This window comes from Giraffa tippelskirchi, chromosome 2, assembly GCF_054371585.1.
Source record: "Giraffa tippelskirchi isolate mGirTip1 chromosome 2, T2T-mGirTip1v1.2.pri, whole genome shotgun sequence".
NCBI lineage: Eukaryota > Metazoa > Chordata > Mammalia > Artiodactyla > Giraffidae > Giraffa > Giraffa tippelskirchi.
The window spans coordinates 15,675,577-15,702,702 of NC_137276.1; the positions used below are offsets into that span (position 1 = coordinate 15,675,577).

A 27,126-nucleotide genomic window follows, 5' to 3' on the forward strand; every position below is an offset into this window, starting at 1 on the left:
AAGTGGTTTGGTTTCTGATTCTAGGAGTGGAAGGAAGGGGGGAAAAGCTGACTTTTTTTCTCTGTCTAAAAATAAGCCTTGAAATGTGAAGAGGACAAAATTTTATATCAGATTATTCATATGGTAATTTTCATGTATTGGGAAGTGATTGTAAACCTTGAAGATAAAAATAGATTAACATGAAAAATGCACAACTATTTTATGTCTGAATCTGTTTTTACTGCAAAACATTAAATTGTTTCAAAGCTGTATGCTTATTCATACATAATGGCAGGACATAAAAAGTTAATACGCAAAATAATGACTCACTATCTTGAACAAAACTATTTTCTTTCTATATATGCATTCTCATAGAAAATTAGAAATAGAAATGATCAAAAACCTACATATTAGTCTCATAAATCACCATTGTTCATATCTAAAAGCACAGCAAGGAAAATCACATTTGGGATTTAAAATGATGTGATGATTCACTGATTCTCTTTGCCATGCCTTTGTCGTGGTGAAGCTGTTCTCTGCTACTAAAACCAAGTTCAGGACATTTGACCCTGCCATGGAGACCACAGCATGTGATTAACTGTGAGGCTTGTTACACATTAGCACAGAGTCAGCAAGTGCTGAGGCCTTCAGCCACAGAAGCTGGCAAATATTTGTACTTAGCCATCCTTTTAGTGGGGAACTTTGATTAAGGGATCAGGAAGGAAAGCTCAATGAGACCAGAAACCAGGGAAAGAAGCTACAGTAAGAAGATTGCCTTTAAGTAAGAATATGGTGGAGCACATCCTCCAGAATGAAACTTAGGCACTGTGGCAAAACAGTATGGACCAAGCACAGAAATGTCTCAATTAGCCAAGTGCGGTGCCAGAATTTCAAGTAAGACGCCTTGGCTACACCACAGTAATATAGCTGCTGTACTATAAGTAGCTTCAGAACAAGAAAATGAATGGGACTGTTCAGTTTTACAGGAACCTTAACTCTAAAGCGGGTGGATCTCAGCAAGTCCATTCTCTGTGTCTAAATCAATTCAAGTGTCTTATATCCATTAACGATTGCTCTCATCTCTTCCGAAAAACTCTTAAATGACGCATGCCCCCCGATGGAATATGTCATCGAATTCTCTTTTAAAACTCCTATAGAATTTTATTTTAAAACTTCTATATAATTTATAAACATTTTTGCATATTATACAGTTATATGGTACTATAAAGCATACGATTTGGCCTATACACTAATTATTTATATATGTTATCCTTTTTAGCTCGATTGAATATTCCTTGAGAGTAGACAACTTATTATACATTTTGAAACCCATAAAGTCTAGTGCTGTTCTATGCATAACAATAGGTACTACATAAATATTCCTTAAATACATTTAAATATATAAACAGTAATAGCCAATTACATTATGACTGTATAAATACAGTACTTGAAGTATAAATCAAATATTACTGATTGCCAAGATTATAATATATATATGTAGACAGTACAACACAGAGATCAAAAGCATTGGTTTCCAATTCAGACTAACTCAGATTTGACTCCTTTTGCCTAGTTACTAGCTTATAGTCATATCAAGTCAATCTAAACTCTTTGAATCTCAGTTTATTCATTGGTAAATGGCAATAATAATAATAATAGTTCATAGAACAGTTGTGTAGATTAAAGGAGATAATGTATAATAATATTTCTACTTTATATTATTATATTTATTACTATATAAAATAAATATTGTATTTATAATATCTATTATTATATTGTTTATAATAATAAAGCACTTGGTACAAACCCTGATACATATTAACAAAGCAACACAGAGACAGCCAGTTTAAAAAACTATACTAAATTTTAATTTGTATGGTAAGAAAAATTTTAGTCACTTTTCAGAAGAGACAACAGTATATATTTTTCACTTAATAGTTTCCATGTTTATATTATTTACTTTACATATTAACACAAATTAATTTTTATCAGCTAATGTTAAGAATATATCAACTGATTTCTTTCACCCTTAAACTAATAAGATTTGCAGTAAAATTATTTTTGTCTTATGTGGAACACTATTTTTTGTGGCATAAGAAAATCAAGTTACCATCAAGCTAATAATTCTACTTTTGAGATGGTCGGTCATTGGGATTTAGCTTCTCCTATCATTTAAAAAACAATTATTTTTTGGTGTTTTGAAATTGTATTATGAGGGATAGAAAAAACATAAAAAATACACAAAGTCCTCCAAATATAAGTGTATTTTTAAGAATACATGATTATTCGATATGCTTCAGAAAGAATGACAATGGGATGCAGAGAACACACATCACACTCCCACCAAAATAACATTCTACTACCACCAGTATAATCAGATGAAATTTCATTTTAATTGAGTTGTAGCCAAGATCCATGAACTATGTTGTGATTTATTACTACTGAATCCAGATAACTTCTGATCATTTATTAAATTTTAAAGTTTAGCATGACAGAGAACCATGTGGCTGGTATGCAGTCTTAATCTAATGTAAACAGACTACAGTCTCTTGAAACTGAATCAATCAATAAAAAAGAACAGGTGAGATGTGGGACCGAGAAAACAAAAGCTGTCTACCCATAATCATCTTACTCATACTACTGGAACCTATATATTGAGTAAGGTTTGTCACATATCTCACTGATATTACTGTGGAAAAAATGTCGGTTCTTCAATCTGTATTTTATTAAATTTAACCATATTGGTTTTACTCATCTCTCACATCTATCACTTTTTTTTTCATTCAGTGCATATTAGAAAAGCCCTGAAATTATACACTTAATACCAATTGAAAATTATTAAAACTGTTATCTAATGTCTGAGGTGGATAATTTAAAAATGTTTCTGTAGATAAAATACATAAGGAATGTATGTTTGACAATTTTTAAAGATGGGATATAATGAAAGTATTGGCCCAGGATCTTGGGAGAGTTCTGAGGGAAATTAACTATTTTAGCAGGCTGTTGTTCCCGCTTTCCATCAACTAAAATACAGAAGATCCTACTACTATTCCTTAGGTAACGTTTTACGTGCTGAGGATACAAAAAAACTTATAAATTCTGCCTTTTCAGTGCCCAAGCTATCAGGAAAGAACAATGTAAATGATAATAACAATATGGTTCCTTTCCTATCTTCTCATGAATGCAAATTTGTCAATTATTCTTTTACTGAACCTTTAATTTACTACCTATTGCCTGTTTGTATTAGTATCTAAATCTCCTTCATCAGTTCAGTTCACTCAGTCATGTCTGACTCTTTGCGACCCCATGGACTGCAGCACACCAGGCCTCCCTGTCCATCACCAACTTCCGGAGCTTGCTCAAACTCATGCCGATCAAGTCAGTGATGCGATCCAACCATCTCATTCTCTGTCGTCCCCTTCTCCTCCTGCCTTCAATCTTTCCCAGCATCAGGGTCTTTTCCAATGAGTCAGTTCTTCGCATCAGGTGGCCAAAGTACTGGAGGTTCAGGTTCAGCATCATTCCTTCCTTAATACACATCCATTAATGTGCATGACTGAATGTACATTTATACATGTCCTTACATGTGTACATACGTATATTACATCCATGCCCCTGAGTCACCACCATCTCCATCAAAACTGCAACCCTATGTTATCCCCTTGCAGAAAGAAACGACAATCCACTCCAGTATTCTTGCCTAGGAAATCCCATGGACAGGAGAGCTTGGCCAGACTTCAGGCCATGCGGTTGTGAGTCAGGCATCACTTAGTGACTAAACAACAATAAAACAATTTTCTCCCTTCCAGAGAAAAAAATCCTTGAAAGGGTTGTCTATGCTCATTCTCTTTGCTTTCTCACTTCTCTAATCTGGTTTCCATACTCACCTCTCCATCAAAACTGGAGGAAGGCATGGCAACCCACTCCAATATTCTTGTCTGGAAAATCCTATGGACAAGGGAGCCTGATGTGCTACAGTCCATGGGATTGCAAAGAGCTGAATACAACTAAGCACAAATACATCTCATCATTTTAAGTTGTAAACATTAATATATGGAAAGAACTCAAGCAGATTCACATTACTAGCAGTTTGTAGTAGTTTATTACCCTTATCTTGCTGCCATCTAAGTGGGTTGGACTTGCCCAAAAAGTGCAAAATTAAGCCTCAAAAAATGCAAGTCAGAGAAAAGTATTTACAAAATTCAGAAGAGACAGTTATTACAGGATGAGATTTTACTCTATACCCTAAAACTTACTCTTTTAAACCCCACAAACTTTTTTCATGCCAGTATTTAAATAATAAAAGCATAAATCGAATAATTTATTAATAAACATACAAAATTATGACAACATGAGACAGCTGCCAAGGATGATGAAGATATAACTCATAATCCACTATTTTTAAAGCTGTATAATGAAGACATTTTCAATATCTCTTAACAGCTTTCAAATAAAATATAATAATTGTTTTGAAAAATAATGTATTGTTGTACTTATTATTCATGAAGTAGAGACTAAACGATGGTAAGCTTCCATGTTATTGCCTTTGTTCTGATTATGTATTATAGTTTAACAAAGCATACAAATGCTTAATTCACAGTTTTGTGAGAAAGGAATTCTGAAAGAACGTGGGATACTTGGTTCATCTCTGACTCATATCATGTCAGCTGAGGGTACTGGGAATGGAAAATCCACTTCTGAGATGGCTTTGCCAGTCACATATCTGGTATCTCGATGCTTCTTTGTATCTCTCTTGCTCCTTCCATCTGAATCTCATTCCACGTCCTTCTACCCACAACATTGTGGTCTCAAAGAAGACAGACTTTCCTGCATGACAGCTAGCTTACCCCGAGTAAATATTCTAAGATCAAGTATTCTAAAAGGAAAGAAGTAGAAGGTGCCAAGCTTACAAGGTCTGGGCCTGAAAACTAGCACAATGACATTTCCACAGTGTACAGTGGGACAAAGCCATCATAGAGATCACCTTGATTCAAAGGGAGATGACAGAATATCACCTATGTATTAGTATAATGCCACAGGATTTGTGGTTATCTTAAATCCAACACATCTTATTTGAAGGAATAATAAAAATTATTCATTTTCCTGTCTAATTCTCACACTTAGCTAAGTGAAAGTGACAGTCGCTCAGTCGTGTCTCACTCTTTGCGACCCCATGGACTGTATAGTCCATGGAATTCTCCAGGCCAGAATACTGGAGTGGGTAGCTATTCCCTTCTCCAGGGGATCTTCCCAACCCAGGGATGGAAACCAGGTCTCCCACATTGCAGACGTATTCTTTACCAGCTGAGCCACCAGGGAAGCCCAAGAACAGCCTGTGTCCCTTTCCTGACCTAGGAATCGAACCTGGGTCTCCTGCATTGCAGGAAAATTCTGTACCAGCTGAGCTACCAAGAAAGCCCATGCTATCTAAACATGAACACCAAAAACATATAAAATATCATGCTAAGTGCTATATAAACCAGTGTCTTACTGTGAGGAATTAAATTTTTCACTCGAAAAATGAAAATGCAACTATAAACAGTTAACAATATTTTAAACTAGTCAAGGAGAAAATGAGTAAGAGTGAGAAACAAGTTTATTCAGTTCAGTTCAGCCGTTCAGTCGTGTCCGACTCTTTGAGACCCCATGAACCGCAGCACGCCAGGCCTCCCTGTCCATCACCAACTCCTGGAGTCCACCTAAACCCATGTCCATTGACTCGGTGATTCCATCCAAACATCTCATCCTCTGTCGTCCCCTTCTCCTCCTGTCCTCAATCTTGCCCAGCATCAGGGTCTTTTCAAATGAGTCAGCTCTTTGCATCAGGTGGCCAAAGTATTGGAGTTTCAGCTTCAACATCAGTCCTACAGATGAACACCAAGGACTGATCTCCTTTAGGAAGCACTGGTTGGATCTCTTTGCAGTCTAAGGGACTCTCAAGAGTCTTTTCCAACACCACAGTTCTAAAGCATCAGTTCTTCACCCCTCAGCTTTCTTTATAGTCCAACTCTCACATCCATACATGACCACTGGAAAAACCATAGCCTTGACTAGACGGATCTTTGTTGACAACGTAATATCTCTGTTTTTTAATATGCTATCTAGGTTGGTCATAACTTTCCTTCCAAGGAGTAAGTGTCTTTTAATTTCATGGCTGCAATCACCATCAGCAGTGATTTTGGAGCCCAAAAAAATAAAGTCTGACACTATTTCCACTGTTTCCCCATCTATTTCCTATGAAGTGATGGGACCAGATGCCATGATCTTAGTTTTCTGGATGTTGAGCTTTAAGCCAACTTTTTCATTCTCCTCTCTCACTTTCATCAAGAGGCTCTTTAGTGCTTCTTCGCTTTCTGCCATAAGGGTGGTGTCATCTGCATATCTGAGGTGATTGATATTTCTCCTGGCAATCTTGATTCCAGCTTATGCTTCCTCCAGCCCAGCGTTTCTCATGATGTACTCTGCATATAAGTTAAATAAGCAGGGTAACAATATACAGGATTGACGTACTCCTTTTCCTATTTGGAACCAGTCTGTTGTTCCATGTCCACTTCTAACTGTTGCTTCCTGACCTGCATACAGGTTTCTCAAGAGACAGGTCAGATGGTCTGGTATTACCATCTCTTTCAGAATTTTCCACAGTTTATTGTGATCCACACAGTCAGAGGCTTTGGCATAGTCAATAAAGCAGAAATAAGATTTCCATTTTTCTACAATAGCACTGCCAACCTCTCTCATGAGGAAAAGACTAAAAATCACCCCTATTTTGACAAAATGTCAATGATGAATAGAATGATTCAGACTGCATATACTGCATTCAATTCTGAGGAAAAACACATTATCAGAGACAAGTATGGAGAGCTATTTCGCTGTCTCACAAGAGAAACCAAAGATAATCATATTTAATAGCAGCATTCAAGATACATTATCTAAATTTAGAAATAATGCATAAAAAGATATGAACATAGGCACATTTAAAATTGCATGTGTAGGTGGACCTCATGAATAATTTTGTTTTATAAACATTAATGAAACAAACATTAATTTAGTACTAGCTCTGTGCCAGGGTGTTGTGCTGTGTTTTGGATATATAAAGATGAAAAAAGACACCATTTTTGCAAACGGGGAACTCAGAGAGTTGGGGAGAGAAATGAGTAAACAGGGAATTCTAAAACAGCATGAGAAGTCCCACAATATGGGACATGCAGTCTGGGGTAGGAGGACTTAAGGGAAATGTCGGCTGAAGGTCCATTACAAGGATATTGTCATTGTTTGGCAATGGAGACCAGTCTGGAGTAATGGAGGAGTTTGTAAACATTCTAAACAGAGGCACCAAGGTTATGAACAGATTTGGAAAAAGAAAAATCATGGCGGATTCAGAACAAGCCAGTATAGCCTGAGGAGATCTGAGGCAGAAAGACATTTTGAAACATATGCCTGGGGGAGATAACTACAGTCTTATCACTTAGTGCCTTTTATTTGATGCAGATGAGTATGATTTTCACACTGCAAGCCACGAGGAGGCACTAATAGATAAAGTAAATGAACATGATCGTTTCAGATGAATACTTACATATGCACAGTCACATATAGAAAAGCATACTAGTAATCAACCAATATAACATTTTTGAAAAGTCACATATCAGAGTTCAAAAATAAAAGCCCATGAAAGCTTTTAAATTTAAAATCATAAATCTGAAGGGTTTTATTTATGAGCTAAATGTGTTTTTTTGGTTGCTGACATTTATTAGAGTACCTATTGATTTAGTGTTTATAGTTTTACTGTAATAATTATTTTATGCAGTGACAAGCAGACTATTATTTAAAAAGTGACTATTAAAAAAGCTTCAGTTCTATATTTTTAATCAGAAACTATATAAGTATAATATTTAAATTGGAAATAATAGACTTTTATTTCACTACATTGAAGGGAGATCTATATTCACTATAAACTTCTTAATATAATTCATCTATACTAAATAACCAATAATGATTTAGAAAATAAGAAAATTCAGAAAAAAGTCCATCTTTGTCAAAATAAAGTTCAAGATAAATAGCAAACACTTTGTATCTAATTTTTTGGCTTAATAAAATGTAGTGGACTAGTCAGTTATAATACAACAATGTAACCATTAAAAACAATATTTAATCTTTATGTGAATTATTTTCTAGGAATTGAATGAAGAATGATTATCTTATCTCAAATATACAATAAGAAGAACACAAAAGAGAAAAATCTCTAACTCTCTTTAGTCTATGTCAATCTAAAGGTAACACAAAAACAATGATTTTTGGAAAATATTTTTGGAAAGAGAAATGGTATCCTTAAATATAAATAAAAATATGAAAATATATATAAAAGGCTAAAAGTGCAAAGAGTAATTCTCTACTAACAATTTTTAGGATTCTACCGTGTAGCATGAAGTCATTAAAATTTATAATAAATGTGTTCACACAATGGTCACTGAGTATACAGAAATAACAAAGTCCTATAACCTTATTTTATAAAGGTTTTAATCAAGAAAACTATAGTGGTCTTTATGATCACAATGGTAGGTAACTAAAGAGTTCATCCTAGGGTATAATTTGGTTGCCTAATTTTAAGTTTCATATACAATATTTAGACACTGTTGCTATATAGCTGCTGCTGCTGCTAAGTCGCTTCAGTCGTGTCCGACTCTGTGCGACCCCATAGATGGCAGCCCACCAGGCTCCCCGTCCCTGGGATTCTCCAGGCAAGAACATTGGAGTGGGTTGCCATTTCCTTCTCCAATGCAGGAAAGTGAAAAGTGAAAGTGAAGTCGCTCAGTCGTGTCCAACTCTTAGTGACCCCATGGACTGCAGCCTACCAGGCTCCTCCGCCCATGGGATTTTCCAGGCAAGAGTACTGGAGTGGGGTGCCATTGCCTTCTCCAGTTGCTATATAGAAAAGAGATCAACTCAGCACTGACCAACCACTGACAAATGAAAACAGCTATAAAAGTCAACTTCAAAGTAAATAAAATAAGTTAAAGGTACCATCTTTCATCTTCTTATGAATTCCTGTTGTTGTTTAGTCGCTAAGTCATGTGCGACTCTTTGTGACCCCATGGACTGTAGCCCACCAGGCTCCTCTGTCCATGTAATTTCTCAGGCAAGAATACTGGGTCAGGTTGCTATCTCCTCCTCCAGGGAATCTTCCCCACCCAGGGATCGAACCATGTCTCCCACACTACAGGTGGATTCTTTACTGTTGAGCCATCTGGGAAGCCTTATGAATCCCGACAGAAGTACATTTGATAATTCCTAGCAAGATGCTAATTTCTTCTTTCTCTCTAATTTTTCATAATCTGTATGACTTTCATGAAAAGTTTGGTTATCTTTTCAAAGATAACTCTTCTTTTAATTCATGTTGACTTAGGAACATTGATCTTCCCCCTTATAAACTAAGAAAGTGAAAAGTATTAGTCATTCAGTCAAGTTCAACTCTTTGTGACCCCATGAACTGTAATAGCCCACCAGGCTCCTCTGTCCATGTTATTTTCCAGGCAAGAATACTGGAGTGGGTTGCCATTTCCTTCTCCAGGGAATCTTCCTGACCCAGGGATCAAACATAGGTCTCCTGAATTGCAGGCAGATTCTTTACCATCTGAGCTACCAGGGAATCCCTGTAAACTAGGTGGTAGCCAAAAGATGAAATAAGGGCTGTGGTTAAGTATTTCTCCACGGCTAGCCAAGAGAACACTCAAACTGGCTCCTGTTCTGCCTATAACTAAGTACATTTAAGCAGCATACGTGGATATTTCTTAGAACATGTCCCGCATGGTCAAATCTAAACAAGTTCAGTGTTACATAAATTAGTAGACTTCAGTCACTGGTACCAAAAGTGTACTGCAGAGAGAAATTATCCAGGTTGGGATACTCAACTAACTAAATGACAGAAATGGGAACATAATAATAATAATAAACACACTATTAAGCTTTTCCTCTTATAAAGCAGCATTTAGTACTTTTAAGATGGCTGACTTAAGTGTGCCATCTAACTTTTATTGACATAAAAGAGCAAAATGATAGACGAAATTAAAACAGAAGGCAAAGCAGTAACACAATCCCCTTTTGGTTTATTTTCCTCTTTGGTTTCTTTAAAAATCTTTCTAAATCCACATGGTCAGTTTTCCTGTTCAAGTGAATCTATGTGTGTGTGCATGTAGATATATTCTATTGGGAGTATTTTGTTTTGCTTCACCCATATCATTAAATATCAAATATCTCCCTGATTTGATACCTGTTTAATAATTAACAACAAATATCTATTAATTATATTATATTCAAGCTTCCCAGGTGGTGCTAATGGTAAAGAACCTGCCTGCCAATGCAGGAGACATAAGAGACACAGGTTCAATCCCTGGGTTGGGAAGATCTCCTGGAGGAGGAAATGGCAACCCACTCCAGTATTCTTGCCTGGAGAATCCCATGGACAGGGGAGTCTGGTGGGCTACATTCCATGGGGTCACAGAGTCGGATACGACTTAGTGACTAGCACACACACATTCAAGCAATAACTTGATTTAAAGCAAATAGTCTTCTGACCAATACAACTTTATTTCTATATGAATCATGATAAGCAAAGACAAGACAAGCAGAGCTTCTATGATATGAACAAACAGCATACAGACTGAACTACTAGCATGTTGGAAAATAATGCTAATTACAATTATAACTACTGTGCATACACTAAGGTCTCAAAGTCTTTGAACACATTCGGATGAAGGTCACTGAACTGATTTATTCTGCATGTGCACAGCTTAAGTACTATAATAATGAAATCACGTTCTCTTGGAGGAAAATTGTCCAGTGTTAAGTTGCCAATGGCCATGTTAATAAGGCTTCCTACCTAACTTGGCTGATAGAAGCTTCCAGCTCAAATGCTATTAATTTATTTAGTAATTCTAAAATTCACAAGTGAAAGAAGGAGAGGAGATACTTTCTAAAGAAACACAGATAATTCAGGAGGTCTATTGTTGTTCTTTATAACAATGGAGCTTTTAGCTCTATTGTCTAATTTACTGTCACTTTATCACTTTTATCTTCCATTTTAAGTCTGTTTCTTTTATTGGACTATCTATTCAGTTGATAATTCATTTAGACTTTTGAAGTTCTATGCCATAAAAATTCCATTTAACTGCTTCCTAAATGGTGGTTAATCTGCACAAATTTTGAATTTGACCTTAATGGAACAGCTTATTCCTGAAGTTATTAGGACATTGGAAAACAGATCATGTCCTTATAAATGCACTTATTTGAAAGGTTTTATTTCTTTTTTTTCCATCATCCACAGAACAAATTTTGCACAGAGAGATGTTTGCAAAGTGTATCCTTTTACAATAAATGCAGAGTCATTTTCCCATCTGAATTCCTTCTGCACAGTTCAGAATTCCACTCAAGCATCAGATGAGGTGTCAAAGTGCTTTGTTAACAAACTTATTTCCCAGATGTGGCTAAAACAGGGACAGAAGGCATGAATGCTCGAACATACCTAACAATTCAATTACAGTTATCTTTTAGTGCCATCACATATTTTTCTTCAACAATCAAACAACCTCAGCTGGAAACCTCTAGCAATAACATAAATAAAGGACCATCTGGCTAGAATAATTAAGGAAGGCTGGAAATAAAACATTAATTAGTGCAGTATTTCAAACGACCTTCAGAGGCCTTATTATAAAATTATATCCAAACAGGTAATCATTTATTTCATGTTGCTGTTAAATTTAACTAGGCATGAATAAGTACAAAAACCAAAACTTTACTCTTTCAGTAGGACTACTGACTTACAATGATCATGACATTATATTAAAGTGACAAATAAGTGAAAAAAATCACACTACAAACTTTTAAAAAAACTGCGTAACTTAAATGCCATAGAATTTTAACACTGAAAAGACTTTTAGAGATCACAACAGCCCCTCAATTTATGGATGAGGAAACACAGGCTCAGGGAGATTAAATGATTTTCCCAAGGTCGCACACTTAGAGAGGGTAGAGAGGAGCAGCAAATACAGACCTGATTCTCATGCTGGAAATATTCTTTGCACTGACTATAAGAACTTGCGTGTAAACATTCTATACAAAGTGTGGTGGTTGCTATTTTGCTGCTCCACTGAATTTAAACAAAATTTTGCAAAACCTGCTAATGTACTAAATTACAGAGCCACATAATGAGACAATAACTAAAGTAATAAATACCTTAAAGAGTCTGTGCCAGAGATGACTAGCTATCCATCAATGGATAAAATGACTCTTCTTAGGTAGCCTATGACTATATCACAACAATGCAGTGCGGCAGATCTGGATTTGTATCATTTCAAGGTCCTGGTTTTTAAAAAGCACGTGTGCCTTCCGCACTAAATATTCACTGTTCTGCTCACTGGAAGACCTAGGGAATGAGGGAGCCACAGACAGAAGGGAAAGGGCTCCTTGACATACTATATGAAGGAAAACAGACTACTGGCAGGAACAGCTATATTAAACTGGTCCATGAGAGAGAAATGAATTTCTTTGGCTACTGAAATTAGCATTTCTATATTATCTAATTAATAAAGGGTTCAAAGTAGATCTGATGTAGACTACTTTTCATGCTATAGCAGTCATTATTATCAGGTATCAACTTATAGCTTTAAAGGAGTATTATAATAATTTTTCCCCATTACTTTAAATCAATAAACTTGAATACCCTTTCAAAGAAAATCATCTCTTTTATATGTCCTCCATAACTTCTGCTCTTCCCTTGGCTTAAATGTGTATATCACGCAGATTAAAAGTTAAAATATACAAAAGAGAATACATGGGCTGGAGCACAGTACCACAAAAGAACATGCGATCAGAAGGCAGAAGCCTGGTTTCTAGCATCAGTTTTGCCTTGAGATGCCAAAGACTAAAACACATCTGTGTTCATCTTCACCATCTTCACTCTTCAGCTTCTACTTAACACAACTAGGTGGGGGTGGGGTGAAATGAATGGGACTTCAAGGTCAATTCAGTAACAACTTCAGGCTAACTCTACCCTGAATCACTGCCAGAAACAAATAGAAGAAATAACACCACTAGATAAGCATTCAAAGTATGTTTCTAATGTCTACTTTGTCAAGTCTCTCAGCAGGCACTCTATAGATCCACATGGTATGGCACAGATCTTTTCTTCTTAATGTTTGTGCTAAGAACCCAGTTTGGTTACATGCCAAAATTCTTAGCAAATCCTGTGGTGCTTGTATATGCACAAAAAGGAAAAAAATTGCTGAAAAATATATATGGAACTAACAATAGTGGAAACCACTAAGAATGGGTTGGGAACTGTGCAGGATGAGGAATGAAAAATGAATAAAATTTTTCACTGTATTACTTTTTTGATGATTTTTCTCTAAGAGGGACAGTGTATTTAAGCAGGGAACACATTTATTTTTCTCATGAGTAAGTTAGAGGTTTAAATAGAGAAGCTATATAGTTTCTCATCTACGTATGAAGTCTCATGTAAGTATGCACTGACAAGCTAGATATACACCCTCATACCATTGAACACGGAAAAAACAAGCAGTGCAAATCTTATTAAGTGTTTTACAGAGTCTCTAGGAAGACTATTCAGCCTTACATTAGGGGTGAGTGATAAGGTAAAATCTTGATATCTCAGATAATGTCCCTCACCATATATTCTCTAAACTCAACTGAGAAATAACATGAAGTGAAAATATCTGATTTTGTCTTACAAATAACTAGTTCAGAGCTGAGTGTTTCACTAGAAATTTTAGATAAAATGTTGGGCACATAAAAGTATTTTAAGAGTGAGCCTGCTGGAACAAAGGTTTCCTCAATACTCATGCACAACAAAGGCAGGAATGATAACTGTTACCACTTATTGTTTGCTAACAACATGCCAGAAATGTTGCCTCTAAGCACCTTACAGGTAGTTTTCTAATTACCATGAAATATCCCTTACTCCAAAATAAGGAAAGGCAGTGAGGCATAATAATAGTTACAATGTATTTAGTATTTACCTGAGACTAAATTTTATATCCATTCATTTTTTAAAAAATCAAATAGCACTGCAAAACAGGTACTATTCAAGTTTCATTTAATAGCCATCAATTCTTAAATGTAGTAAATGATTAAACAAGGATATGAATGCAGGTCTGTCTGTCTCCAAGCCTGTATACTATGTGTTGAAGTTATACTGGCTTTGAAACAAAGCCTGGATAAGAAAATGTTTGGCTGTATGACTTTGACCAAAGATAATTCCTTTTTTTGAGACTCAGTTTCTTCATGTGTAAAATGTGTTCAAAATGCCTACATGCATTATTGTTTTCAGAATGAAATGAGAATTTAGCAGTGTTTGGAATAAACAGCAGTGTTTGGTGGTTCATGGTTGCTACATTAGTTAAGGTAAGGTTGGCTGTTATAATGAATGGATCCATCAACAGACTGACTGAAGAGCAAGGAGTTTACTTCTGTACCAAAAAAAGATCTTAATGTAATTGGTTCATGATGTTTAGCAGCTCTGCTCCTGTAGTCATTCTGGACACCTGTTTTCGTCCAAATCGTTGGTCTTTCCCCTTAAAATATACTAAAGATCCCCACAAACTTTTGTTTTTGTAATTACTGCTATCTAAATTTACCATTAGAAATAAAAATATTTAAAAACATATTGATTGATTCATAACACCAAAAGTAATTCAATTTTTTGAAAATTATTTAATGAAACTACAAATTTGTAAATATAATGGCAATTTTTATGTTTGCCAATCTCTTTAATGTCTAGCTTAACAGAAGATGACTAAATTGTTACGTCTGCTTCTGTTTTCAATGTGTTAGGAATCTTGTTTTGACCGAAGCATATGAAGAAAATCCAGATGCACACATAGGTAGTTGAAAAGAAGGGCAGGCATATTAATTATTTATGTATTTAAATTTTATTTTTATTAAACAGAAAACTTTAGGCTTTATTTGTTGTCGTATTTTAAATTTTTGAGGTTTTTTTTTTTGAGGTATGACTTACATTATTGTAAAGGTCACCCTTTAAATTACAGTTTTATGAGTTTTAAAAAGTGCATACAACTGTGTAACAACCACCATTATCAAAAAATTTTAAGTTTTATCCCATCAAATCTTCTTTGCCCTTTCTCTTACTTAATCCCTCCCCATATGATGAGACAATCATTTATTTTTTGCCCTATAATTTTCTCTTTCAGATTTTATACAAATACAAATGGGATCTTTTCAGTTTATTGAATTTTACTTCTTTCACTTAGCATAATGCATCTGATATTCATCCATGCCATTGTATCACTAATTTTGTTTTCTCTCAGTACTTAGTTAGCATTAAATTATATGGCTACACCACTTTGTTTACCAGGGGAACAAACATATGAATTCTTTCCAAGTCTTGGCGTTTTAAAGTTACCGTAAATGTTCATGTATAGCTTTCCTGTGCACTTAGGTTTTTCTTTCTGTGGGGTAAATATGAAGGAATAGGACTGTTAAGACACACGGTATATACATGTTTACGTATATTAAAAACTTTTTCTAAAAATAAACATATGATAATGCATTCCCAAAAGCAGTCTTTGGGAGTTCTAGTTGTTCTGCATTATTCTCTGGTATTGTAAGGCTTTTGTTTTCATTTTTGAATTCATGCAGAAGTAATACTACTAGTAGTAATAATAATATAGTGACAGTAATATACTAATAATAGCAAAATAGTAATATAATAAAGTGTTAGTAGTAGAAATAGTATTATATTATTGTCTTAATTTATATTAAGCAAGACTAATGATATTGAGTATATTTTCATATGCTAATTGGACACATATTTTTTGTTTAACTGCATGCGCAAGTCTTTTATATATCTTAAACACTGTACTTTTTGTTTTCTTGCTTTTTGAGAATTCTGTGCACACATCAGGTATAAATTGACAGATAACGAGATTTGCAAATTTGTCAGTCTATGGTTTGCTTTTCTGTTTACTTAGTAAGTCTAATTTATCATGATTTTGATTTTGATATGAAGTACACACTGGAATCAAGATTGCCGGGAGAAATATCAATAACCTCAGATATGCAGATGACACCACTCTTATGGCAGAAAGTGAAGAGGAACTAAAGAGCCTCTTGATGAAAGTGAAAGAGGAGAGTGAAAAAGTTAGCTTAAAGCTCAACATTCAGAAAACTAAGATCATGGCATCCGGTCCCATCACTTCATGGCAAATAGATGGAGAAACAATGGAAACAGTGACAGAATTTATTTTCTTAGGCTTCAAAATCACTGCAGATGGTGACTGCAGCCATGAAATTAAAAGATGCTTGCTCCTTGGAAATAAAGCTATGACCAATCTAAACAGCATATTAAAAAGCAGAGCGACATTACTTTACCAACAAAGGCCTGTGTAGTCAAAGCTATGGTTTTTCCAGTAGTCATGTATGGATATGAGAGTTGGACTATAAAGAAAGCCGAGGGTCAAAGAATTGATGGTTTTGAACTGTGGTGTTGGAGAAGACTCTTGAGAGTCCCGTGGACTGCAGGGAGATCAAACTAGTCAATCCTAAAGGAAAGCAGTCTTAAATATCCACTGGAAGGACTGATGGTGAAGTTGAAACTCCAATATTTGGCCACCTGATGTTGAAGAAGAACCGACTCCTTGGAAAAGACCCTGATGCTGGGAAAGATTGAAGGCAGGAGGAGAAGCGGATGCCAGAAGATGAGATGGTTGGATGGCATCACCGACTCAATGGACATGAGTCTGAGCAAGCTCTGGGAGTTGGTGATGGACAGGGAAGCCTGGCGTGCTGCAGTCCATGGGGTCATAAAGAGTCGGATGCAACTGAGTGACTGAACTGATATATCTTAAATTGGAAGACTGGGATTGACATATACACACTACTATATAAAATAGAACTAATGGGGACCTAACAGAAGGGTTTCACTGATGGTAAAGAAACTGCCTGCAATACAGGAGACCCGGGTTTGATCCCTGGGTCAAAAGTCACCTGGTGAAGGGAAGGGCAATGCACTCTGGTATACTTGCCTGGAGAATTCTATGGACAGAGGAGACTAGCAAGCTCTAGTATATGGGGTCACAAAGAGTTGAACACAACTTCCAGATGTTCAAGCTGCATTTAAAAAAGGAAGAGGAACCAGATCAAATTGCCAACATCCATTGAATCATCAAAAAAGCAAGAGAATTTCAGAAAACATCTACTTCTGCTTTATTGATTCCATCAAAGCCTTTGTGTGAATCACAACACACTGGAAAATTCTTAAAGAGATGGGAATACCAGACCACCTTACCTGCTTTCTGCTTTATTGATTACATCAAAGCCTTTGTGTGAATCACAACACACTGGAAAATTCTTAAAGAGATGGGAATACCAGACCACCTTACCTGCTTCCTGGACTTATCTGGTTGCTCAGATGATAAAGCGTCTTCCTACAATGCAGGAGACCTGGGTTCAATCCCTGGGTCAGGAAGATCTCCTGGAGGAGGAAATGGCAACCCACTGCAGTATTCTTGCCTGGAAAATCCCATGGATGGAGGAGCCTGGTAGGCTACAGCACATGAGGTCGCAAAGAGTCAGACACGACTGAGCGAATTCACTTTCTTTACCTGCTTCCTGAAAAGGCTGCATGCAGGTCAGAAGCAACAGATAGAACCAGACATGAAACAACAGACTGGTTCCAAATTGGGAAAGGAGTACATCAAGGCTGTATATTGTCACCCTACTTATTCAACTTCTATGCAAAATGCATCATGTGAAATACCAGGCTGGATGAAGCACAAGCTGGAATCAAGATTGCTGGGAGAAATATCAATAACTTCAGATATGCAGATGACATTATGGCAGAAAGTGAAGAGGAACTAAAGAGCCTCTTGATGAAAGTGAAAGAGGAGAGTGAAAAAGGTGGCTTAAAACTAAACATTCAGAAAACTAAGATCATGGCATCTGGTCCCATCACTTCATGGCAAATAGATGGGGAAACAGTGGAAACAGTGGCTGACTTCATTTTCGTGGGCTCCAAAATCACTGCAGATGATGATCGCAGCCATGAAATTAAAAGAGGCTTGCTCCTTGGAAGGAAAGCTATGACAACCCTAGACAGCATGTTAAAAAGCAGAAACATCAATTATTTTGCCAACAAAGATTTGTCTTGTCAAATCTATGCTGTTTTCTGGTAGTCAGGTATCGATGTGAGAGAGTTGGACCATAAAGAAAGCTGCGCACCGAAGAATTGATGCTTTTGAACTGTGGTATTAGAGAAGCCTTTTGAGAGCCCCTTGGACTGCAAGAAGATCAAACCAGTCCATCCTAAAGGAAATTAGTCCTGAATATTCATTGGAAGGACTGATGCTGAAGCTGAAGCTCCAATTCTATGGCCACCTGATGTGAAGAGTTGACTCATTAGAAAAGACCCTGATGCTGGGAAAGATTGAAAGCAGGAGGAGAAGAGGATGAGAGGATGAGATGGCTGGATGGCATCACTGACTCCATGGACATGAGTTTGAGCAAGCTCCAGGAGCTAGTGATGGACAGGGAAGCCTGGCGTGTTGCGGTCCGTGAGGTCACAAAGAGCTGGACATGACTGAGCAACTGAACTGAACCGAATTCTTTGTTTGGGACTATTATAAATTGTCATTGTAAATGTTTAACATTATCGCTAGTCTTTACCAGTAGCAAGCTCCTTATTATGAGGACCAAAATGTCCTTGGGCATTGCTGAATGTTTCCTCTCCCTGGGAGTGCAAAACAGTGCCCTGTTGAGAATAATTACTTTAGAACATTTTGAAATTAAGTGTTGTGAACCCTCCAGTTTGGCACTTCCTCAAAATTGTTTTGCCTTCTCTAATTCCTTCATATTCTCATATGCATTTTAGAGTAATCTTACTGATTTATATTAAAATATATACTGGAATACTGATCTGGGTTATATGAAATGTATAGATCAATTAGAGAACTACTGAAATGTTAACAATATTGATTCTTCCAATTAATGAGAAAAGTAGATTTCTCTACCTAGGGCTTTGATATTTTTTTCATCAGTCTTTTGTAATTTTCAGCACATAATTCCTTAAATATTACCTAAATATTTCATATTTCTCAGAGATATTATAAGTATCACCTTTTAAATTTATTTCAATTTCTCACTGTTCACTGAGTGTACATAAAAGTCCGTCAATTTATTGTATTGGCCTTGTAAACTCTGACAATGCTAAACTCATTGATTTTTGAAACACTTTGATACTATACCACATAATGCACTTGTTTTAGTTTTATTAATTTATAATTGATAAGCAACAAACTGGATACATTTAATGTCTATATTGTGATGAATTCAAACATATATCCAAGATATTATCATCACAACCAAGGTACTAAACACATCCATCATTTCTAAAATCTTCCTTGTGTTTGTGTGTGTGTGTGTGTTTGTGTGTGTTTTGGTAAGGAGAATTAAGTTGAGATCTTTCCTCCTAATAATTTTTAAGTGTAAAATATCATATTTTAAAATATAGATACTATGTTGTACAGTACATCTCTGGAAATTATTTTATCTTACGTAAAAGAAACTATATACTCTTTGAAAGGGCTTCTCTGGTAGCTCAGCTGGTAAAGAATCCTCCTGCAATGCAGGAGAACCCGGTTTGATTTCTAGGTCGGGAAGTTACCCGGGAAAAGGGATAGGCTACCCACTCCAGTATTCTTGGACTTCCATGCTGGCTCAGATGGTAAAGAATCTTTCTGCAATGTGGGAGACCTGGGTTGGGAAGATCCCCTGGAGAAGGAAATGGCAACCCACTCCAGTATTCTTGCCTGGAGAATCCCCATGGACAGAGGAGCCTGGCAGGCTACGGTCTGAGGGGTTGCAAAGTCGTGAGCGACTAAGCAAAGCACACAGTACTCTTTGAAAAACAATTTCCCATTTCTTCCTCCCCGTAGGCTCCAGCAACCACCAGCCTCAGCTTCTAAGAAGCACTGTATTAGGTTGGTGCAAAAGTAATTGCAGTTTTGCACTGTTGAGCTTTGCTGGTTGATACTGGAATACACTCTTAAATAAATGTGGTTATATTACACATAATTTTGATGCACATTTCCTGCTTTATGTTTTTGCCAATGAATTATTACTTGCTGTTTATTGGTTATTTATTTTAGACTATGGAAACGATGTTAGACAATAAGCAAAGTTGAGTGATTTTCTTATTCAAGTACAAAATGGGTCATAAAGCAGCAGAGACAAACTCGTTACATCATCAATGCATTTGGCCCAGGAACTGCTAATGAATGTACAGTACAGTGGTGGTTTAAGATGTTTTACAAAGGAGACAAGCACCTTGAAGATCAGGAGCACAGTGTCCGGCCATCAGAAGTTGACAATGACCAACTGAGAAGATCACTGAAGCTGATCCTCTCACACCTACAGAAGTTGCCCAAAAACGTCAACCATTCTTTGCTTGTTTGGTATTTGAAGCAAATTGGAGAGGTGAGAAAACTTGATAAGTGGTTGCCTCACGAACTGATCGAAAATTAAAAAAAAAAACAAAAAACTGTCATTTTGATGAGTTATCTTCTCTTATTCTATGCAATGACAACAAACCATTTCTCTATTGGACTGCAGTGTATGACAAAATGTGGACTTTATATGACAACCAGCGATGACCAGCTCAGTGATTAGACTGAGAAGAAGCTCCAAAGCACTTGCCAAAGCCAAACTTGCACTAATAAAAGGGTCATGGTAGCTGTTTTGTGGTCTGCTGCCTGTCTGATCTACTGCAGTTTTCTGAATCCTGGCGAAACCATTACATCCGATAAGTATGCTCAGCAAATCGATGAAATGCACCAAAAACTGCAATGTCTGCAGCAAGCATTGGTCAACAGAAAGGGCCCAATTTTTCTCCATGACAATGCCCAACTGCATGTTGCACAACCAATGCTTCAAAAGTGGAACAAACTGGGCTGTGAAGTTTTGCCTCATCTGCCATATTCACCTGACTTCTTGCCAACTGACTACCATTTCTTCAAGGATCTCAACAACTTTTTGCAGGGAAAATGCTCCCACAACCAGCAGGAGGCAGAAAATGCTTTCCAAGAGTTTGTCAAATCCTGAAGCACAGATTTTTATGCAGTAGGAATAAAATAACATTTATCATTGGCAAAAATGTGTTCATTGTAATGGTTACTATTTTGCTTAATAAAGATATGTTTGAGCCTAGATATAATGATTTAAAATTCAGGGTTCGAAACCATAATTACTTTTGCACTAACCTAGTAAGTGGAATCATATAGTATTTGTCCTTCTGTGACTATTTTATTTCACTCAGGGTAATGTTTTCCTGTTGACACAAATAGCAATTCTTCTTCCTTTTAAAGGATAAGTTGATATTCCATTGTGTGTAGATACCATATTCTCTTTATCCATTCATTCATCAGTGCACATTGGGTTGCTTCCATATCATGGATATTGTGAATAATGTTATAATATACATGGAGGTGCATATGTCTCTTTGACAAGTTGATTTCATTTCCTTCAGGTATATATATATATATATATATATATATATATATATATATATATATATATCCAGAAGTGGGATTATTGGATCATATAGTAGCTCTATTTTTATTTTTTGAGGAACTTCCATGTATATGTGCTTAGTCACTCAGTCGCATCAGACTCTCTGTGGCTCCTTGGACTATAGACCGCCAGGCTCCTCTGTTCATGGAATTCTCCAGGCAAGAATACTGGAATGGGTTGCAATTTCCTCCTCCAGGGGATATTCCAGACCCAGGGACTGAACTCACATTCCCACATTCTCAGTGGTTCTTTACCACTGAGCCACCTGGGAAGCCCATGCCCCTCTATTCCTCAATTGTTGATTTTTTTTTAATAATCATGAATCTGTGTTTAATTTTGTGAAATGCTTTGTCTGCATCAATTTATTTGACTATGATAAGAGTTTCATTTGCTACACATCATGGACAAACAGCATTGTCTGTCTTTTCATTGTAGTCATTTGATAGATGTGTAGTCTTCTCGCATTGTAGTTTTAGTTTGCATTTTTGTAATGGTTAATGAAACTGACATATTTTACATATGCCTATTGGGCATTTGGATATTCTTTTATGAAAGGCCTGTTCAATTATTTTTAAATTTATTTTTATTATTTATGTATTTATTTTTAATTTTGACTGTGCTGGGTTTGTTACTGAGCGCAGGATTTTCTCTAGTTGAGATAAGCAGGGACTATTCTCTAGTTTAGGTATGCAGGCTTCTAATTGCAGTGGCTTCACTTGTTTCAGAGCATACGCTCTAAGGCATGCAAGGCTTTAGCAGGTGCAGTACATGGGCACAGTAGTTGCAGCCTGCAGGCTCCAGAGTGCAGGTTCAGTAGTTGTGGCACATGGGCTTAGTTCTCCTGCAACATGTGGGATCTTCCCAGATCAAGGATGGAACTGATACCCCTGCATTGCAACTCAGAATCTTAACCACTGGACCACCAGGGAAGACCTGTCTGTTCGAATGTTTACCCCCTTTTCTATTGGGTTATCCATTCCTTTTTCAGTTCAGTTCAGTCGCTCAGTCGTGCCCAACTCTTTGCGACCCCATGAATCACAGCACGCTAGGCCTCCCTGTCCATCACCAACTCCCAGAGTTTACCCAAACCCATGTCCATCGAGTCGGTGATGCCATCCAACCATCTCATCCTCTGTCGTCCCCTTCTCCTCCTGCCCCCAGTCCTTCCCAGCATTAGGGTCTTTCCAATGAGTCAACTCTTCGCATGAGGTGGCCAAAGTACTGGAGTTTCAGTTTCAGCATCAGCCCTTCCAATGAACACCCAGGACTGATCTCCTTTAGGATGGACTGGTTGGATCTCCTTGCAGTCCAAGGGACTCTCAAGAGTCTTCTCCAACACCACAGTTCAAGAGCATCAATTCTTCAGTGCTCAGCTTTCTTCACCGTCCAACTCTCACATTCATACATGACCAATGGAAAAAGCATAGCCATTCCTTTTCACTGATTTGTAAAAAGTTCTTTATGTATTCTAAATATGCTTCATTTGCCAGATTCATGCATTGAAAATATTTATTCCCACTCTGTAGTTTATTTTTCACTATCTTAATCATGTACTTTAATGAAGATAAATTATCGATCTTAATATAATCTGATTCATTAATTTTTCTTTTATGGTTAAGATTTTTATGTCCTATTTAAGAAGTCTTTGCCTATTCTAAGGTTATTAAAATATCGTTTAATAAGTAACACATATTTTGTTTCCACAAATTTTGTAATGTGTATTTAAAAATACATCTAAAATATTTAGAAGTATAATCTATCTAGAATTGATCAATTGCATCTACTTTTTAAATTCCTAGGTGGTAAAAAAATTAAACAGCTTAAAATCTTTCAGATTAAGCACTTTCCTAAATTTCATTCTAATAGTAAAGGACAGTGATGATTTTCCAAAATACCATTTTCCTCAAATCCATTGGCTTATATAGGATATGGCTATACGAGGCTTAATGGACTACTAAATTACATGAATTTCTGACATCTTATTTGCTTACTGTCTGGTGGTAAATTAAATTCATTGTTCCAGTATGAACTTTATCAGCCATAAAATATGTTACCTTCTACCCGAATCTAAGACTCTCAAAATCCAAATATACATATCACTATTCTTCAAACTATTCTGGAAATAGTTCAGTGTTTAATATGGTTGATTGAATTCAAGCACCATTATAGACACTAATGAATTGCTATTGTGTAGTGTGAAATAAAAAAATCTGTTTCACTGCAGTGACTTAGAAAATAGCAAGAATAATTTAGCAAGATAATAAAATTACATAATAATAATGTCATGCTATATATATAAAAATTTGAAGTGATCTAAGTTGTTTTATTGGATAAGATTAGTGTGGTTGACTTTTTTCATTGACACTAATTTTAATTTTCAGATCTTGGTATCATTAGTATTACATTCTCAAGCTATATAAAACACTTGCTTCCCCTCCCCCTTTTCTCTATTATAGTAGAGATTTTGAGGATAACAAAAAGTAAATATAATAAAGGTAATTTTCTCTTATAATAAAAAAAAACTTTACCCACAGCCAATGCCAACCAAATACAGGCCTTCTCTCATTTCTACCATGGTAAACAGAAAAAAGTTCACTTTCTAAGGCATCCTTGATGTCCAAGTACTTCAGGATTTCCATATTTGATTATTTCTAAAGAATCTGTTGTCAGAAGTATTAATGCGAAGAAACATATTAGTTCATGCTTACAGTATTTACAACTTATAAAATGCCTATGTCACACACACAGTGTTAACAGTAAGCTGCCACACATTCTATTTATGGTGGAAACAATTAGAAACGAACGCAAGTGATCATTTATTAGCATTACTGACTGGGTTTATTTTTGAATCAGAGCCCATGGTTATACGTCTGCTACCAAAACATTTCAACTCATGCCTTTGAAATGACTCTAGAGATTATAGGAGAAAAGAATGCTTGTTTCCTTACTATGTACACCTATAAACTAAATTCAACACATTGAAAGAAACTGTCCAAGATGAGTCCCAAAACAACCCAACCTGCAAACTTAATAGTGATAAAAATACTTAGATTAGCATAGACAGAGCTAAGACTCAAAGATCTTCTGTACTTCATGATAGAAGTGGTTTTCCCATTAGAGATACATGCATTTTTCCAATGAATAATGGACAAGAATACTGTCTCTTGAAATTTTAGCTTTAGGGCCTAGTGTTTGTATTTACAATACTGACTCGGGATTTTAAAACTTAGTTTTATATTATTCATGTACTGTGGCTTATCAAAAAACTGTATGTGTATGTGATAATCTTAGTATACCTACTAGGATTTCCTAGTGTGATAAAAAACAAATAAATAATGGAGCATATTCCATCACTCGATGCATATTCCCTTTATTACTTATGGTTTTTGAAAACTCTAAAGAAATATCCAAAATATCACAACATGTAAAATTAGGTAGCTTGCTAAGATAAATAAAATCAGCTAATATTTGAGTGACATAAACAGAAAGACAGCTGACATCTTATGTCAAACAAATTCTTAAAGACGCATAAAATGCTCATTTAAGAAACATTCTACTTCTCATCTCTATCTTTACTTTGAATACAAAAATAAGGAGTTCTTATTTACAGCCAACTTGCTTATTCACTGAACACCACAGAAAAATAATCAAGCATTGAGCTTTTTCTTTCTTTCTTTATCCCAGCCATAAAGATACAGTGCTCCATTCCCAGTAACATTGATGGATTTACACAATTGTATCCATTTCTAACCTCATAAGCATGTAATAAGCAATTCCTTCACATCCAGATAACTGGACTAGCTGCTTATATAATCTCCTTGCCTTTACCTAGTCACTAGAAATCACTTATCCCACCCCGTGGATTTATGTAACACTGTTAACTATTCTCCAGAGCTAAGTCTTCCCTTCTTCCTTTTAGTACCAGAATACCCTGCAGAAATAGAACTGCAGAGCCCATATTTTCCATAGTGCTTTGAAACTAGTATATAAATTTTGAGCGCTGAAATGTGAACCAAGTGATGGGTACCAACACTGAAGAATACTCTTTAAAAATTATTTTGAAAAAGTTCTGATTTCTCATGGTCACATGGGCTGGAATGTAGGGATGTGGTACTTGAGAGTGAGCTGCAGCATGTAAATGAGGAAACACCTGGAGCACAGAAGAAAATGAGAGAATGGACCTCAGGTCCTGGATGTGCTTGTGGAACATAGTTGCCTGCCTGCCCTGAACCATTCTCCGGCCCTGGAACACCATAGCAGACAAACACATTTCTAACATATTGTTTTCTGAAGGATCTCCGTTACAGCATTCAGTCTGTCTGCTAAATAATATGAATAAGATAAACTACACGTATACGTGCTATGAGAGATTAAGATGTGTTCACTATATTTTTGTTGCTTCTCAGGTGGTTCAGTGGTAAAGAATCCTCCTGTCAATGCAGGAGATGTGGGTTCGATCCCTGGGTTGGGAAGATCCCCTGGAGAAGGAAACAGAAACCCAATCCAGTATTCTTGCCCGAGAAATCCCAAGGACAGAAGAGGAGCCTGGAGGGCTACAGTCCATGGGGTCACAGAGAGTCCGAACACAGCTTAACGAGTAAGCGGGCAGTATAGTTCTGTTACACAATTATACAATACACGATGCTTACATCTATGAGTGGAATTAAAAACTTGTTCTTGAGACTAATGCACCATTACCTAAATGCTATGTTTTCCCAAAGATCTTCCCACATCACCTTTTAGCAGAAAGTGCTGTAGAATGAAAAGCGTCTACACAGCAACGGGTATGAGTTTTCAAGGAAAGGCGCTGCTTTAACCAGTAGAACCTCTTTGTAGAACATCAAACTGTACTTGCTTATATGAATCCTGCTAATCTGAGAACAAGAGAAGCAGAAGAGGACTAGAAAATCTTATATTTTCATTATACAATGAAACAACTCCAGGATTACTGAGTCAGATAACCAGAGGTCAGGCCCCAAGCCCAATGGTCACTTGCTCTGCAACAATGGGAAGATCACTTTCCTTCTAGGAGTCTATTTCCTGATCAGACGGCTATCTCACTTACTCTACTGTGGCATGAAATGGCACCATGTTTACAACGGATGGATGATAACAATGTAGCCCAGGGATACTGTCTAGTTGATAACGTATATCTTTTAGCATGGATATTTTAACTGGCCTAAGAGAGAACAACTTCTGGCTTTTGGCCTCATAAACCCAGAAATTTGATCTTATCAATGTTTTAGAAATGGAATAACTGTAAGGTAATAAAATACCTATTAGAATAACATTTTTTGACTACCAACTTTATGCCAAGTACTGTTCTAGACAACTCAATGTGGACAACATTTAATTCTCACTACAACTAAGTAAGAAAGGTTATATATTTATTATCTTTTCATTCTTTCTTAGAGGCAAATAACTTAAGTGGCTCTTGGTTACACAGTTAGTATGTGACCAAGCTAGTATCCAAACCCAAACAGGAAGGCTGATTTCAGAGTGAGCAGTCTTAACCAATCCACTATACAGCTTTATCAGAATCATGACTCAAAACAC

At 36.3% G+C, this 27,126-nt stretch overlaps 1 protein-coding gene and 1 long non-coding RNA gene across 8 annotated transcripts in view; one reads left to right on the forward strand and one right to left on the reverse strand.

Annotated features, from left to right (window-relative positions):
• Nucleotides 1-27,126, reverse strand: part of ATRNL1 (attractin like 1) — a 738,261-nt gene that overhangs the window by 314,299 nt on the left and 396,836 nt on the right. The window lies entirely within an intron of this gene.
• Nucleotides 15,869-20,762, forward strand: LOC145539451 (uncharacterized). The gene is made up of 2 exons (XR_014077813.1): nt 15,869-16,279; nt 18,034-20,762. It is a non-coding gene; the product is annotated as an uncharacterized LOC145539451 (long non-coding RNA).